The 14456-nt window shown below is 40.0% G+C and overlaps 1 protein-coding gene across 3 annotated transcripts in view; it reads left to right on the top strand.

Moving 5' to 3' along the window:
* The first annotated feature begins 2085 nt into the window (after nucleotides 1–2085).
* The window catches only part of MAP3K13 (mitogen-activated protein kinase kinase kinase 13), a 161794-nt gene continuing 149423 nt past the window's right edge, over nucleotides 2086–14456 (top strand). The window contains exons 1-2 of one of the 3 annotated variants that reach the window (XM_070790586.1): nucleotides 2086–2180; nucleotides 4943–5069. The gene's annotated coding sequence lies outside the window, so the exon portion shown is untranslated. Of the gene's footprint in view, nucleotides 2185–2471; nucleotides 5070–14456 lie in introns of those variants that run through there. The other 2 variants (XM_019958503.2, XM_070790581.1) reach the window with 2 other exon arrangements.

Below are 14456 nucleotides of genomic sequence, written 5' to 3'. Positions count from 1 at the left end.
CTTGCAAGTGAATCTGCTTTTACCTTATTAACACCTGAGGCATATTTTGGAAATGGAGGAAGGTAGCTAGTGTTTTTAGACTCCACTTCTGATCCTAGCCCTACCACTAATTGTGTGACTTATGGTCAGTTACTTCTCTGGATCCAATTTTCCTTATTTGTAACATCAAGAGCTTGACTAAATAATTATCTCCAAAATTCTTTTCAGTTCTCAGTTCAGTTCAGTCGCTCAGTCATGTCCGACTCTTTGTGACCCCATGAATCATAGCACACCAGGCCTCCCTGTCCATCACCAACTCCCGGAGTTTACTCAAACTCATGTCCATCAAGTCGGTGATGCCATCCAGCCATCTCATCCTCTGTTGTCCCCTTCTTCTCCTGCCCCCAAACCTCCCAGCATCAGGGTCTTTTCCAATGAATCAACTCTTCACATGAGGTGGCCAAAGTATTGGAGTTTCAGCTTCAGCATCAGTCCTTCCAATGAACACCCAGGACTGATCTCCTTTAGGATGGACTGGTTGGATCTCCTTGCAGTCCAAGGGACTCTCAAGAGTCTTCTCCAACACCACAGTTCAAAAGCATCAATTCTTCGGCACTCAGCTTTCTTCACAGTCCAACTCTCACATCCATACACGACCACTGGAAAAACCATAGCCTTGACTACATGGACCTTTGTTGGCAAAGTAGTGTCTCTGCTTTTGAATATGCTATCTAGGTTGGTCATAACTTTCCTTCCAAGGAGTAAGTGTCTTTTAATTTCATGGCTGCAATCACCATCTGCAGTGATTTTGGAGTCCAAAAAAATAAAGTCAGCCACTGTTTCCACTATTTCCCCATCTATTTCCCATGAAGTGATGGGACCAGATGCCATGATCTTCTTTTTCTGAATGTTGACCTTTTAGCCAACTTCTTCACTCTCCTGTTTCACTTTCATCAACAGGCTTTTTAGTTCCTCTTCACTTTCTGCCATAAGGGTGGTGTTATCTGCATATCTGAGGTTATTGATATTTCTCCCAGCAATCTTGATTCCAGCTTGTGCTTCTTCCAGCCCAGCATTTCTCATGATGTACTCTGCATATAAGTCAAATAAGCAGGATGACAATATACAGCCTTGACGTACTCCTTTTCCTATTTGGAACCAGTCTGTTGTTCCATGTCCAGTTCTAACTGTTGCTTCCTGACCTGCATATAACATTCTGTACATTTTTTGTTCTAATGATAAACCCTCGGCTCAGCTGGTCCCATCTTTTTTTCCTGGGTTGACTTTCTTTCTCCCATAATAACCTTTAAGCATCTCCACCTTTTTGAAGGCAAGGCTTGGGTTTTATTCATCTCCCCCAAGTTGGGTAGCACAGTACCCAAGCGGGCGATTTCAAGTAGCGTTGAAATTGATTCTTATACAAAATTCCCTCTTTGTCTGGAGAAGCTCACAGTTCAGATGGGAAAGTACCAAGCATCATTAATCAATCACTTAACTAAAAGCTGAGGATAACAGGAAAACCGGCTCCAACCTCCTTTACCACTTATATGTTCCAACCAGAGTTATGTAACTGGTTATAGTTAGCACTCTTTGAATGCTTTCACTGTGTCAGCGCTTTCCATGTATTTCCTCAAACAATACACTCACGCCAACCTTATATTCTAGGTACTAGTATCACCTGTTTCAATCTTTGGGAAAATGGCACAGAGAAGTTAAGTAGTCTGCCTAGGTAATATGGTTACAAGTGAGAGGTAGCATCACTTGAGCAAAATTGAGAAAACATTGTGACTGTCCGAGGGACTTGACGAGTCTGGAGAACAGTGATGAGTTCAAGGTAGAGAAGTGGCAGGCGCAAGTCATCATAGAAGGCTACAGAAGCCGGCAAAAAAGTTTGAAAACAAACAAAAAAAAATCCGCACTTCTCCAGGCTGGACTATATAGCCGGAGTTTAGGCAAACAGGCGGAAAAAAAACCTGGTAAACAAGATCTGGAGAACGCCTGAATCTCGACAGAACCGGGGAACAGGCCGGAAGTAGCGTCAACTAACTGCGTTGGGGACTTAGCGGGACTGCGGGCCCGGGAGGCATTCGAGCCGGACGCGACACCCGGAAGTTACGCCCTGGAGGCGGTACTCGGTTGTGGAGGGCGTCGCGATGGGCGGGGCGGAGCGTCCGTGGTCGTCCTGGAACCGTGGATTCCAGGCAGGTAACTTGCGTGCCGAACCCGGACCGGACACGGGTGGAAGTTGGGCTTGGGGGCTCAGTTTGCTCAAAACTCCAAACTCGGGCAGGGAAACGTGGCTCTCGCTTGCTATCGGGGCTGGAGGAAAGGCTCCTTGGCATACGGCTCCCTGGAGAGATAGGGATACGAAGAACTTTATAGGAACGGGGTCGTGAGGGCCGAGGTCATGGAGGAAATAACAGATAGGCTGAGTCTTCTAGGAATCGGTCATGGCTTGGGTGGGGGGGTTGGGGTGGGGGAGGTGATGGTCACAGGCTCATGACTGTTGGCGCTCGGAGGGGAAGACACAGAACCTGGACACTGAGATGAGCTGATGTAGAGTTCATTTCCCTCCTACCCGGTCCCCCATCCTATTCTGCTAGTGGGGAACAGCGACATCGTCTTTTCATTTCTTAATCTAGGACAGTGCCTTGTCACTATTAGGCATCATTAGATGCTGTCAAAAAATTGAATTAATGAACGCACGAACCCAATTCTGGCTCACCTGGGGGAGCTTCTAAACTTAAATGTTCCTACTTCTAAATGTAGAAGTGATGCCAGCTTAGTTTGCTAACTAGTGGCTTTGAGAATGTCAGTGCAGTAGAGGTTCGGGACGTTGTTATTGTTTTGTGGTTACTGAAACTTAGAAATGTGTCTTAATATTTTTCCCTGGGGTAGGTGGAGAGGAAAGGCGATCAGTTTGACTTTTTTCAGGTTTCTTCACTTTTCTGGGAATAATTTCAAGGTACCGGCCAGGAGTTGGCCATCAAATAAATTGCAGTTGTAGCAATGAGCTTCTAATTAGTGTTGGTGTTCCTGCGTGCTCAGTCGCTTCAGTCTTGCCCGACTCTGCGACCCTAGGGACTGTAGCCGGCCAGGCTCCTCTGTCCTGGGATTCTCCAGGCAAGAACACTGGAATGGGTGGCCAGGTCCTGCTCCAGGGAATCTTCATAACTCCTGCGGATCCTGCACTGCAGACGGATTCTTTACCACTTAGCCACCGGGGAAGCCCAATTAGTGTTTTAAGTGCTTCTTTTCTGTAATATGAACTTATTTTTCTTTTTCATAATGTTTTCTTTCTTAAACTGGGGTGCTTTTTACATTTGAAATGTACATGAGAAGTATTTCATAACAAAGATTAAAATAGTTATATACAAAAGTCCAGTCAGAGATTTCATCTGGTGGGTACACAGAAGTTTTGTGCATTGTGCCTCGGAAACCCCGTGGACTGCAGCTCACTAGGCTCCTCTGTCCCTGGAATTTTCTGGACAAGATTACTGGAGTGGGTTGCCGTTTTCTACTCCAGGAGATCTTCCTGTCCCAGGGATAGAACTGTTACCCCGTGTCTCCTGTGTCCCCTGCATTGGCAAATGGATTCTTTACCACTGAGCCACCTGGGAAGTCCACATAAAGGGTTAAGTCCTTCTAAATAGTTGTAGGAGGCTTCCAAAAGAATGAATCTCTGTAGGTTAAATTGTTTCCATAGTGAAGTATTTGTTTAGGTGTCTTGAATGAAATAGAGAGTGGGCATGTGCTAAGTCCCTTCAGTGGTGTCCCACCCTTTGCAACCCTATGTACTATACAGCCCACCAGGCTCCTCTGTCCATGGGATTCTCCAGGCAAGAATACTGGAGTGGGTTGCCATTTCTTCCTCCAGGGTACCTTCCTGACCCAGGGATCAAACCTGCATCTTTTCTGTCTCCTGCACTGGCAGGCTTACTGCTAGCGCCACCTGGGAAGCTCAAAGAGTGGGCATAGACCTAAATAACCTGATTCTTTTTGGTTGTCAAATGGGAAAAAAGTGCAGATGACACATCAGGCTTGTAGTAAGATCTGGGCATGAATCCCTATCTAGATGCATTGATTGATTTAGATCTAGGGAGGTGATTGTGTGTAGGGGTTTCATACTATCAAATGAGATGCTGCTGCTGCAAAGTTGCTTCAGTTGTGTCCGACTCTGGGTGACCCCATAGATGGCAGCCCACCAGGCCCCGCCATCCCTGGGATTCTCCAGGCAAGAACACTGGAGTGGGTTGCCATTTCCTCCTCCGATGCATGAAAGTGAAAAGTGAAAGTGAAGTCACTCAGTCGTGTCCAACTCTTATCGACCCCATGGACTGCAGCCCACCAGGCTCCTCCGTCCATGGGATTTTCCAGGCAAGAGTACTGGAATGTGTTGCCATTGCCTTCTCCATCAAATGAGATAGTAGCTCCTAAATGGTTCTAGAATGTTGTTGTTGGTTTGGATGTAATGGAGTAGGGAAACCTGAATTTCTGGCTTTTTGTTTGTTTTACAAGGAAGAAACGAGTAACCATTTTTAGGTTTAACGATCTTAAGATGTTATTGAAAATAGGTTGGAAAAAACTAAAACTAGAGATTCGAATACCTTATTGAAGTCATACAGTTTTTAAAGTTTGCCTGCCTTTAAACCTTGTTTTCCCAATTTCTGGAAATTGCTGGCAACCAAATGATTTTCACCTTTCTGTGCTCTTACTATGGTATGTCCTTTAGGATACATGTAAATTTGGTACAAAGTAATGTTTTGAGATCCTCTAGATTGATGTTAATATTAATGTCATAAAGTCTAATTTTGCTACCTCAGTGTGCTGTTCAACGTCATGTCCATTAATTCTGCACATCTAAATGACTATATTTGTAATCTGTATGGTAACTGTTATTCATAATAAATTGGTATCCAAGTGGTGACTTACATATGTGCATTGACGTTCTTGAGGTTTTCAGTTTTGCAGAACTCTGATATCTGTGGACGCTAATATGGACTTCATTTAAAGAAATCCACGGACCAGGAAAGGACAAAAACATGAATCAGTTTGTATTTTGGCATTCAAATCCTAGCACTTTGGGAAAGGTAAGTTGTTAACTGTTTTATTTTAGGTGACAAATATTGATAGAATAGCTCTGGATTGGTCTAGAAAATTATAGGATTTTGATTGAAAAATATAGGCTGAATCTCTTTGAATTATATTTTAATCCAGATCTTCCAAAGAAGTTTGAGTTTTGTTCATTATATATGAGGGAATGTTACTATTTTTCTGTAAAACTGATCAGAAATTAGAGAGATTGACAAGATATGTATTCTTGGAACATTATTGCTCTGTTTTCTTTCTGTTGAATCTTCCTTCAACATTTTAGAACCTGTAAGTATGGGGTTGCCAACAGTCATTAAATCATCGCACATCCAAATTTGGCTCTGTAATAGTATGTGTCCCAAATCTAGCCAATTTTATTTTATGCTTTAGGTTAAAGCAAGAAAAGAAGCCCCTAGGTGTCTTAAAAAAAAAAATCCTGTCTTACGTATGCTATTTTCCTTTTTCTCCATTTTAAAAAATATCTTAGATGATTCATTCTCCAGGCCTTTAATCTTTCTGTCCTAGGAGCAAGGTTCTCTTTTTAAAATTTCTATTTTTCCTGGTTGAAGAGTTTTTAATTTTAAAAACTTTTAACTTCTAACTTTGCAATAATATTAGGCACCTTTTAATCACTAATTATTAAACTTGTAGTTTTTCCTGGTCTCTGTAGACAAACTGGCTTCTTGTTTGGAATGCTTTCTAAAAATAGGTTTTACTTCTAGGATTCCATCTTTCAGATATATTTGCACTTGCACATAAAAATTTGTTTATAAACATATTCATCACCATATTATTTGAAAGTAAGAAAACAACAACAACAACTAGAAATAACCTGAACATCCTCAGCAGAGTCTGGTTAAATGAACGCTTTTATAGAATGTAGTATTTGCTGCTCTTAGAATGAGTTAGATCCATAGGTGGGGATAAGGAAAAATCTCTAAGATACGTTGTTAACTAACATAAACAATATAGAACTGTATGTATAGTATATTTTCATTTGTGTTTTTGAAAGCATATATTTCTATACATACCTGTAAAATTTCTTCAGATCCACATAAGGAACTTAGGGCACTTAAGGAACAGGTACTCCCAGGGAATGAGACTAGAAGTCTAGAGAAGGAAGGAGTCTCATGTTTTTTCTGTATTCTCTTTCTGGTGGATTGTTGTTGTTTTTTACTCTGAACATTTATTTTTAATGCTAAGAAACAAACAGCAAGGCTTTAGGTTAATTATGTGAACTCATTACTATTCCTTATGTCTATTGTCCTTATGATTATTTGCACTATTCAGGAGGAATGAGGTTGCACAAGTGAGTTGTTTATTTCAGAGCTGCATGAAAGGTTTGGTGATGTTTTAATATGTTTGTAATCTTGGCATTAGATTATTATTCATAATAAGAATTTGTTAATAAATTAGGTGCTTAGTGTTGCCGAGTTCAATGCCCATACACACTTCATAGCTTGTGCCTGACCTCCCTATGTGATGCGGGTGTTGTTACCTTGGTTTGCAAGCTATGCTTGGGTTGGATTGCCACGGTTCTTCTGAACCTCTCTTTACTGCTGAATGGATGGACTTGTTTGCATTGAATTACTGTTTAGCAACTCTACTCTTTAAACAGACCTTACTGTTATTATTTTACTTTGTTCTTGAAGTCTGGAACTGGCTTAAGGCATTTCAAAGAATGGCTTGTTCTCTCTGTTATAAAACCAGGAAGCCAGAAAGATCACTTAGATATATTTGGATAATTTCATTCTGCATTGAGAATATTCCTTTGAATTGCCTGTTTCTCTGCCTTGGACTCAGCAAAAATTTCTGATGACTTACTTCTCTAGCCATCTTTGTCTCTCTACACTTTCATTGGGTGAAATTTGGATTAAGAGTAGTGTATCAGTACAGTGAGTTATACAAGAAATTTGAAGATGTAATAGTACCATTTTGTTAGTGGAGGGATTTTATTTGAAACTTGCTGGAGAATAGGCTATGTAAGATACATACCTATGTAACACTACTGTCATATAAAATATATCATTGTGTGTCTTGTTAGAAGCAAAATGAAGGCCACTAATCTAGGCCTTATAATTAATAGAATAGAACAGATTATGGTATGCCAGGTGTTTCAGATCAATACCACACGGGCTGACTGTTTTGCATATAAATCATTTCTATTAAATAATGCTTTGCTTCTTGAGATCTGTGAGACTAATCAGTACTGGCCACAGAAGGTTGGGAGGAGGGGGAATCACTGGGAAGAATGCCTAAAGTAGGAGTCCTTATTCTTGCTAAGAGAATGGATAGCAATGAATTGAATCCAAGGGTAGACTGTGTTTTCCTGAGTCAAGATGAATGAAGTAAAGGTGACTTATAGAAAGAAAAGAAATGAAAGTAAATTATATGTAGAGAACATAGAATTGGGCAGATACATGTGTGTGTGTGTGTGTGCAGGTACATATATAATACATTATATATTTAAAATGTATGTATATTATTATTTCACACATAAATATATTTTATATATTTTTGTGTGTGAAAACTACAAATTCTGCATAGGAAGGTATCCAGTTAATACAAGAGAAAAAAAAAAATCAGAATTTTAAGGCCTCAGAGCTGGACTGTTAGCGGTTAATTCATAATTGTGAGAACAGCTTGAAGAATTTTGGCAGTGTTAAAAGATCATTCACAGGGCCCAAGTGATGTAAAGATAGACAAAAGCCTGAGGATGAGAAAGTTAAAATTTAGTAACACGTAACATTATGGTTAAGGGTATCTTTTAAGATTCTGTTTTGTGCCATTGTTTTGAGTAGGGGGGAAAAGAAGAACTGAAAAATATATTGCTGTTCAATTTGAATTCAGCTAGATTCATAAGCTTTTCCTAGTGTGCCAATTGTATATGACCAAAATGGGTTAATTGGACCCATTACCTACAAAGCAATTAGTTTTTGTATATTAATTATTAGATAAACCTGGAAGAAGGAGAGAATTGTTTTTAATCAATCTTATGATTATATAAAAGGACGACTGTGATGATCCAAGTTGAGAGCACTGAGACTACTTTGTTTAGAAAAAAGAAGACTTGGGAACAGTTGGAGAAATGCCATAGGAAGTGCACTTGTTCTCTGTTATTTGAAGCCAAAATTAGTTCTAAATGAGAGAAGGTATAGATAGAACTAGTCAACAGTGGAGCAGATTGTGTCCAGAGGCAGTGAACGCCGAGTCGTTAGGGTCTCTTAAGCAAATTTTGAATGTTGGCAGTGTTGTAGAGGGTACTTCTCATTGTTTGGAAGATTGTACCAAATTATTAATAAGGTATCTTTTAAATCTGAAAAAAAATTATACTGCAGTAAAGTGTTTTATTATGGTATGTGTATATGTTCTGTTATCCCTGTATTTAAATTCTGAGAGCTAACTTACCTGCTGCTCATTCAGCTACTAACTTCAGTTAACATATAACCAGGAAATAAAATTACCTGAGCTTCCAAATTATAAGACACAAACTCTATATGCTTTTCTCAGGTCTTTACTCAGTTCATTTACATTTAGACACAGTTTAACATGCTTAATTAACTGGATCTAACTCCAGTGTATTAGAAGCAACAGATTCTGAGTGGGCCAAAAAGGAAGTTACTCGGTTGTGTCCAGCCCTTTGCAACCCCATGGACTATACAGTCCAAGGAATTCTCCAGGCCAGAATACTGGGGTGGGTAGCCTTTCCCTTCTCCAGGGGATCTTCCCAACCCAGGGATCGAACCCAGGTCTCCCTGCATTGCAGGAGGATTCTTTACCAACTGAGCCACAAGGGAAGCCCATCAAATAGAGGCAGGCACATTGACAAGTGTGGACAGCAACAAAGTCAGAAAATTGACCAATTAATTTGAAATTGGTAGCAACCCAGGCTTTTTGGTGAGATGAAAACTCTTCTGTGTTCATGGATATTCAAAATGATAACCCTGACTGAACTTAAATAATTTGTGTTCAGTATTTTCTATTTAAGAATACCTAAATTTTAGAAAGATTTCTTTAGTTTGTTTTGTAAGACAGATATTTGGCATCTGGAGAGGGTACGTGCATTGTACGGTATAAAGAGTTAGGCCTCTAGAGCAGTAAACATAGATTTGGATCTGGGCTCTAGTATCTACTTGCTGTTCTATTAATTAAGTTTATTATTCAGTCTAAGCCTCAATCTCTTCTAGAAAATAAGAAGTTACTGAAAAGTAAGTGTATGTAAAAGCTTTGCTTATATTAGGTGTTAAGTAAATAATAGCTATTATTATTTCATTATTACTGTAAAGCCTACTCTACCTTGAATTTCTTTCTCTTCAAATAGAGTAGGAACAAACTTAACCTGATAATTTTATTGTAAGTTTATATATATTAATGCTAATAAAGATGATGACATGCTTAAAAAACCTTTTTTAAAAATCATGTAAATAATCCATGTTCACTTTATAAAAAATAGGATGTAGAAAAAAAAGATATGTATATCCCTCCCAAAAGGAGTAAAGTCATCTATAATCCTCTACCACTGTTAATATTTAAGTGACGTGCTTTATTATTATTACTTTGGGCTGTGCTGGGTCGTCGTTGCTGCACGGGCTTTTTCTCTAGTTGTTGGTAGGCCGGGGCTACTTCGAAGTTGCGGCGTGTGGGCTTCTCACTGTGGTGACTTCTCTTATTGCAGAGCACGGGCTCAGTAGTTGCAGCTCTCGGGACTCTAGAGCACAGTCCTGGTAGTTGTGGTGCAGAGGCTCCAGGGGTCAAACCCACATCTCCTGCATTGGCAAGCAGATTCTTTACCATCTAGAAGAATCTGCCCGCCAATGCAGAAGACGCAGGTTCAGTTCCTGGGTCAGGAAGATCCTCTGGAGAAGGGAATGGCTAGCCACTCCAGTATTCTTGCCTGGAGATTTCCGTGGACAGAGGAGCCTGGCAGGCTACAGTCCATGGAGTCACAAAGTCAGACATGAGTGAGTGACTAACACACACACAGACACACACACAAAGCCACCAGGGAAGCCGCGTGCTTTAAAGTGCCTTGACGTCCCTATAGGATGTCACTTCTGAGTATTGACGTCTGAAACTGATTCTACCTTACTGCTATTGGAAAACGCAAATTAGTCACTACACTTGCTATTCTGGGGAGAAGGCAATGGCAACCTACGCCAGTACTCTTGCCTGGAAAATCCCGTGGACGGAGGAGGCTGGTAGGCTACAGTCCATGGGGTCGCTAAGAGTCGGACACGACTGAGCGACTTCACTTTCACTTTCACTTTCATGCATTGGAGAAGGAAATGGCAACCCACTCCAGTGTTCTTGCCTGGAGAAGCCCAGGGACGGGGGAGCCTGGTGGGCTGCCGTTTATGAGGTCGCACAGAGTCGGACACGACTGAAGCGACTTAGCAGCAGCAGCAGCTTGCTATTCTGAATATGCAGTGAAAGATTGTGACATGACACAATGTTGATTTAAAGAAAGCCCTAGTTCTAGAAAGCTTTGTGTAATGAAAACAGTTTTGTTAGAGGAGTGGGTGTACGTTGGTGCTGTGGGGCTGGTTGGCCTGAGTTTGAATTCTGACTCCACCCTTTACTAGCTCCGGAAGCTACCTGAAATTTCTTAACTTCTCTGGACCTGTTTCTTCACATGTAAATTGGGGATAATAGTAATACTTAATTTATGAGATCATTTTGAGGAATTACTCAAAGTGCTTAGAGTAGTCCTGGCACAAAGTATAGACTCAGTAAACACAAATTGCTCTTATTAATTTTTAAAAGCTTAATTCTTTCTTGGGGGAAAAAAAAGCATGTTTACTGGAGCAGATTAAAGAAATAAGTTAGAATGAGCACAAGAGTAGTCAGTGAGATATACTACATGTTTATCTTTTGAACTTGCAAAGTGGTCTGAAATTTTCCATTCGAAGGCTTTGTTAATTTTTCTACCCGTTTAAATCTTCTCAAATCATGATATTCCCAATTTAGCTTCTTTATTTACCCCACAAAATCAATTTCATTTTATGTTGTCTCATCCAACAAATATTTTGGCCATGCTTTCAAAAATCAAAAGCCCAGGAAATTATCATTAAATCAGTTTATCTGACTACAGCCCATGGTGGTTCTGTAAGAACTTTAAATTCAGTTGCAATTTGATGTGAAGAATGTTAATCAAAGTGATAAACCCATGAACGTATTTATTCTTTCAGTACACTATAGCTCTTTAAAATCTCTTTCCTTTTCTTCTTAATTCCTTTTTGTTTTCTTCTTTTGCTCTTTCAGCATTGTATCTAGCAATCTGATTAAATACTGTTCAAAGAATTACAGTTTTTCGAATCCCTCAAGAACTTTTATTAGACTTGCTAGTAGTATCTTTATGTGTTTTGTTTTGAAGTATCAAGTACAAATTTTTGAAGACCCTGGGGCCTACCATAATTATGTGTTCAAGATTTGAGTTTGAATTACTTCATCAAGACTTAGATCCTCTTCAAAAGCCTCAAGTCTCACCTGTATTAAAGCTCTCCTTTGAACCCTCTCACAAAAATAAAAGCTTAAATGACTCAAGTCCATTAGTACCTTGCCTTTTATATCCTTTTCTCTGATTTCTCTTCAATTTCCTTGGCCTTTAGTGTCTTTCATGTTGCTTATGTTCCTTTAGACTACAGCCAAGGAATCTGTGCTTTCCAAAAGAATGTGTGTCCAGGGCCATACGTTTTCACTGATAGAGAAGTGTAAATTTAGCGTGATAAGCTTAGAATCAGGTCTTTTGTTGTATCCTATAAAAACCTGAGTCAACACTAAGAAGATGAGGACGAAGTGGTAAAAATATGTGAGGTCAGATTATGCTCTCAGAACCTATGTGTTTTAGAGAAAAGAACCCTCAACCTAAAATTTAATGATTCTTAGTCTCTCAACTGGGCTTCCTGGTGAGGTAGTAAATAATTTGACTCCCAGTGCAGGAGACACAAGAGATGTGGGTTCAGTCTCTGGGTTAGGAAGATTCCATGAAGAAGGAAATGACAACCCACTCCAGTATTCTTGCCTGGGAAATCCCATGGACAGAGGAGCCTGGTGGGCTATAGTTCATGGGCTTGCAAAAAGAGCTGGACACAATTTAGCAGTTATACAACAGCAGATATCTATGTGGTTTAATCCCTCATCTTCAGATCCTTCAAGTCATATGTTACCTTCTCATTAAGGCTATAACAACTTATTTAAAATAGTAACCTCACCACCACCCCCAAGGCACCCCTATTCCCCTCTCTGCTTTACTTTTCTCCCTGATACTTATCTCTGCCTGATGTCCTGTTCACCAGTGCTCTCCCCAGCACCAGAACAGTGCCAGATGCACAGTAGGTGTTTAGAAGATATTTATTAAGTGAATGAATTTAACTGGTATTCACAGAGGTATGTGTTTGGGACAATAAACCGAATTATGGGGACCTAGTATTTTTTAATGACTTTTAAAAGGATGAATTAATTAAATTTATTTATAGCTTACTTTGTTCTTAATATTTGAAGCAGCTTCTAAAAAGGCATATAGTATAGTGGGATGAAGACATATAAAAAGAACAAAACAAAGTGTGTGAATTGATAATAGTAACATTAAACTGGGGTAAAGTTAATGTAAGAAGGTTCTCCATAGTGACTAAGGGCAGATTGTAAATTTGACTCGTTAAAGAATTGCTCAGAAATGATAATTGGACTCGAATCATGAACTCTGTTCTGTGGCACAGGTCACAGACATTTGAATCTTACCTAGGAACCCAGAAAACCTATTTGGTTTAACTATAAGAACTTGTGAGATTACTCTTATAAAAATACTTGCTTTCTATATTAGGAAATTTCCTATTGGTATAAATTTGATGCTGACCGTCATAGCTGTCAGCCTCTGCTTCTGTTGTGTTAGGACATTTCCAAAGTTGATTCAAAGGTTTGCTGTCAAAGATACCAACCAGGACCTCAATTACTCTGACTTCTCCTACTTGTAGGGTAGTGTGAGATTCCAGTGGTTGTGACTCCCTTTTAAGATACATAATCGGAGCTTAGAAATAGGTTTTTCATTGTGCGATATACACATATATCAAGTTACTCATATATCAAATTATTGTATTGCATACCTTAGACTAATGTAAGGTTGTATGTCAATTATATCTCCATAAAACTAGGGGGAAAGGTTTTTATACAATCAACCACTGAATTGGGGTGGAGAATTGGGAGTTAAATAGGTGAATTAGACTTCAAGAACCCTTTCACTGATAGAGTAACCAAAATCAGCTATTCTGTGTACATGTGAAATTAAATGGGACGTTGTGCAGTAATATATGTCTTTCTGTTCATGAGATGTATACGTTCCAAATTCTGTGTTGTCTTTTTCTTGTCATTTAAAATAAATAAATGAACACTAAACAAAACTGAGAATTCTGGAAATGCCTGTAGGCCAGAGATAAAGTGAGGGCTGCAAGAGGGGTAGACAGTAAACTCTGCAGTGTTTCATTAAACAGAGATGGCATTTTGAGACAAAAGAGGACAATATTTAGCTAAGTGGTGTTCCAGTGGCAAAATATCCTTTTATTTGACTTTTTCTTATTTTTTTACCTTTCTCCTTTCTATCTTTGACCTGGAGATAAGCAGTACTTTGGGAAGGCAACGTCTATCCTGTCCTATTTTTCAGATAGAAGGGAAGTAAATGAACATCAGACTTTTAGGGAAATAATGAAAACATGACTTTAAAAAAAGAATTTATGTTCCACATATTTCAAAGTCAGAATATGGGGAGACATCCCACTCCAGTGTTCTTGCCTGGAGAATCCCAGGGATGGGGGAGCCTGGTGGGCTGCAGTCCATGGGGTCGCGAAGAGTCGGACACGACTGAGCGGCTTCTCTTTGACTTTTCACTTTCATGCATCGGAGAAAGACATGGCAACCCACTCCAGTGTTCTTGCCTGGAGAATCCCAGGGACGGGGGAGCCTGGTGGCCTGCCGTCTATGGGGTCGCACAGAGTTGGACACAACTGAAGCGACTTAGCAGTAGTAGCAAGACACTACAGAAACATTCAGTTCAGTTCAGTCGCTCAGTCATGTCTGACTCTTTGTGACCCCATGAACCGCAGCACGCTAGGCCTCCCTGTCCATCACCAACTCCCAAAGTTCACTCAAACCCACGTCCATTAAGTCGGTGATGCCATCCAACCATCTCATCCTTTGTCGTCCCCTTCTCCTCCTGCCCTCAATCTTTCCCAGCATCAGGGTCTTTTCCAAGGAGTCAGTTCTTCGCATCAGGTGGCCAAAGTATTGGAGTTTCAGCTTCAGCATCAGTCCTTCCAGTGAATATTCAGGACTGATTTCCTTTAGAATGGACTGGTTGGATCTCCTTGCAGTCCAAGGGACTCTCAAGAGTCTTCTCC

This window comes from Bos indicus, chromosome 1 (assembly GCF_029378745.1).
Source record: "Bos indicus isolate NIAB-ARS_2022 breed Sahiwal x Tharparkar chromosome 1, NIAB-ARS_B.indTharparkar_mat_pri_1.0, whole genome shotgun sequence".
Lineage (NCBI taxonomy): Eukaryota > Metazoa > Chordata > Mammalia > Artiodactyla > Bovidae > Bos > Bos indicus.
The sequence above is the reverse complement of the archived record's forward strand: the minus strand, read 5'-3'. Positions and strand labels throughout refer to the sequence as shown.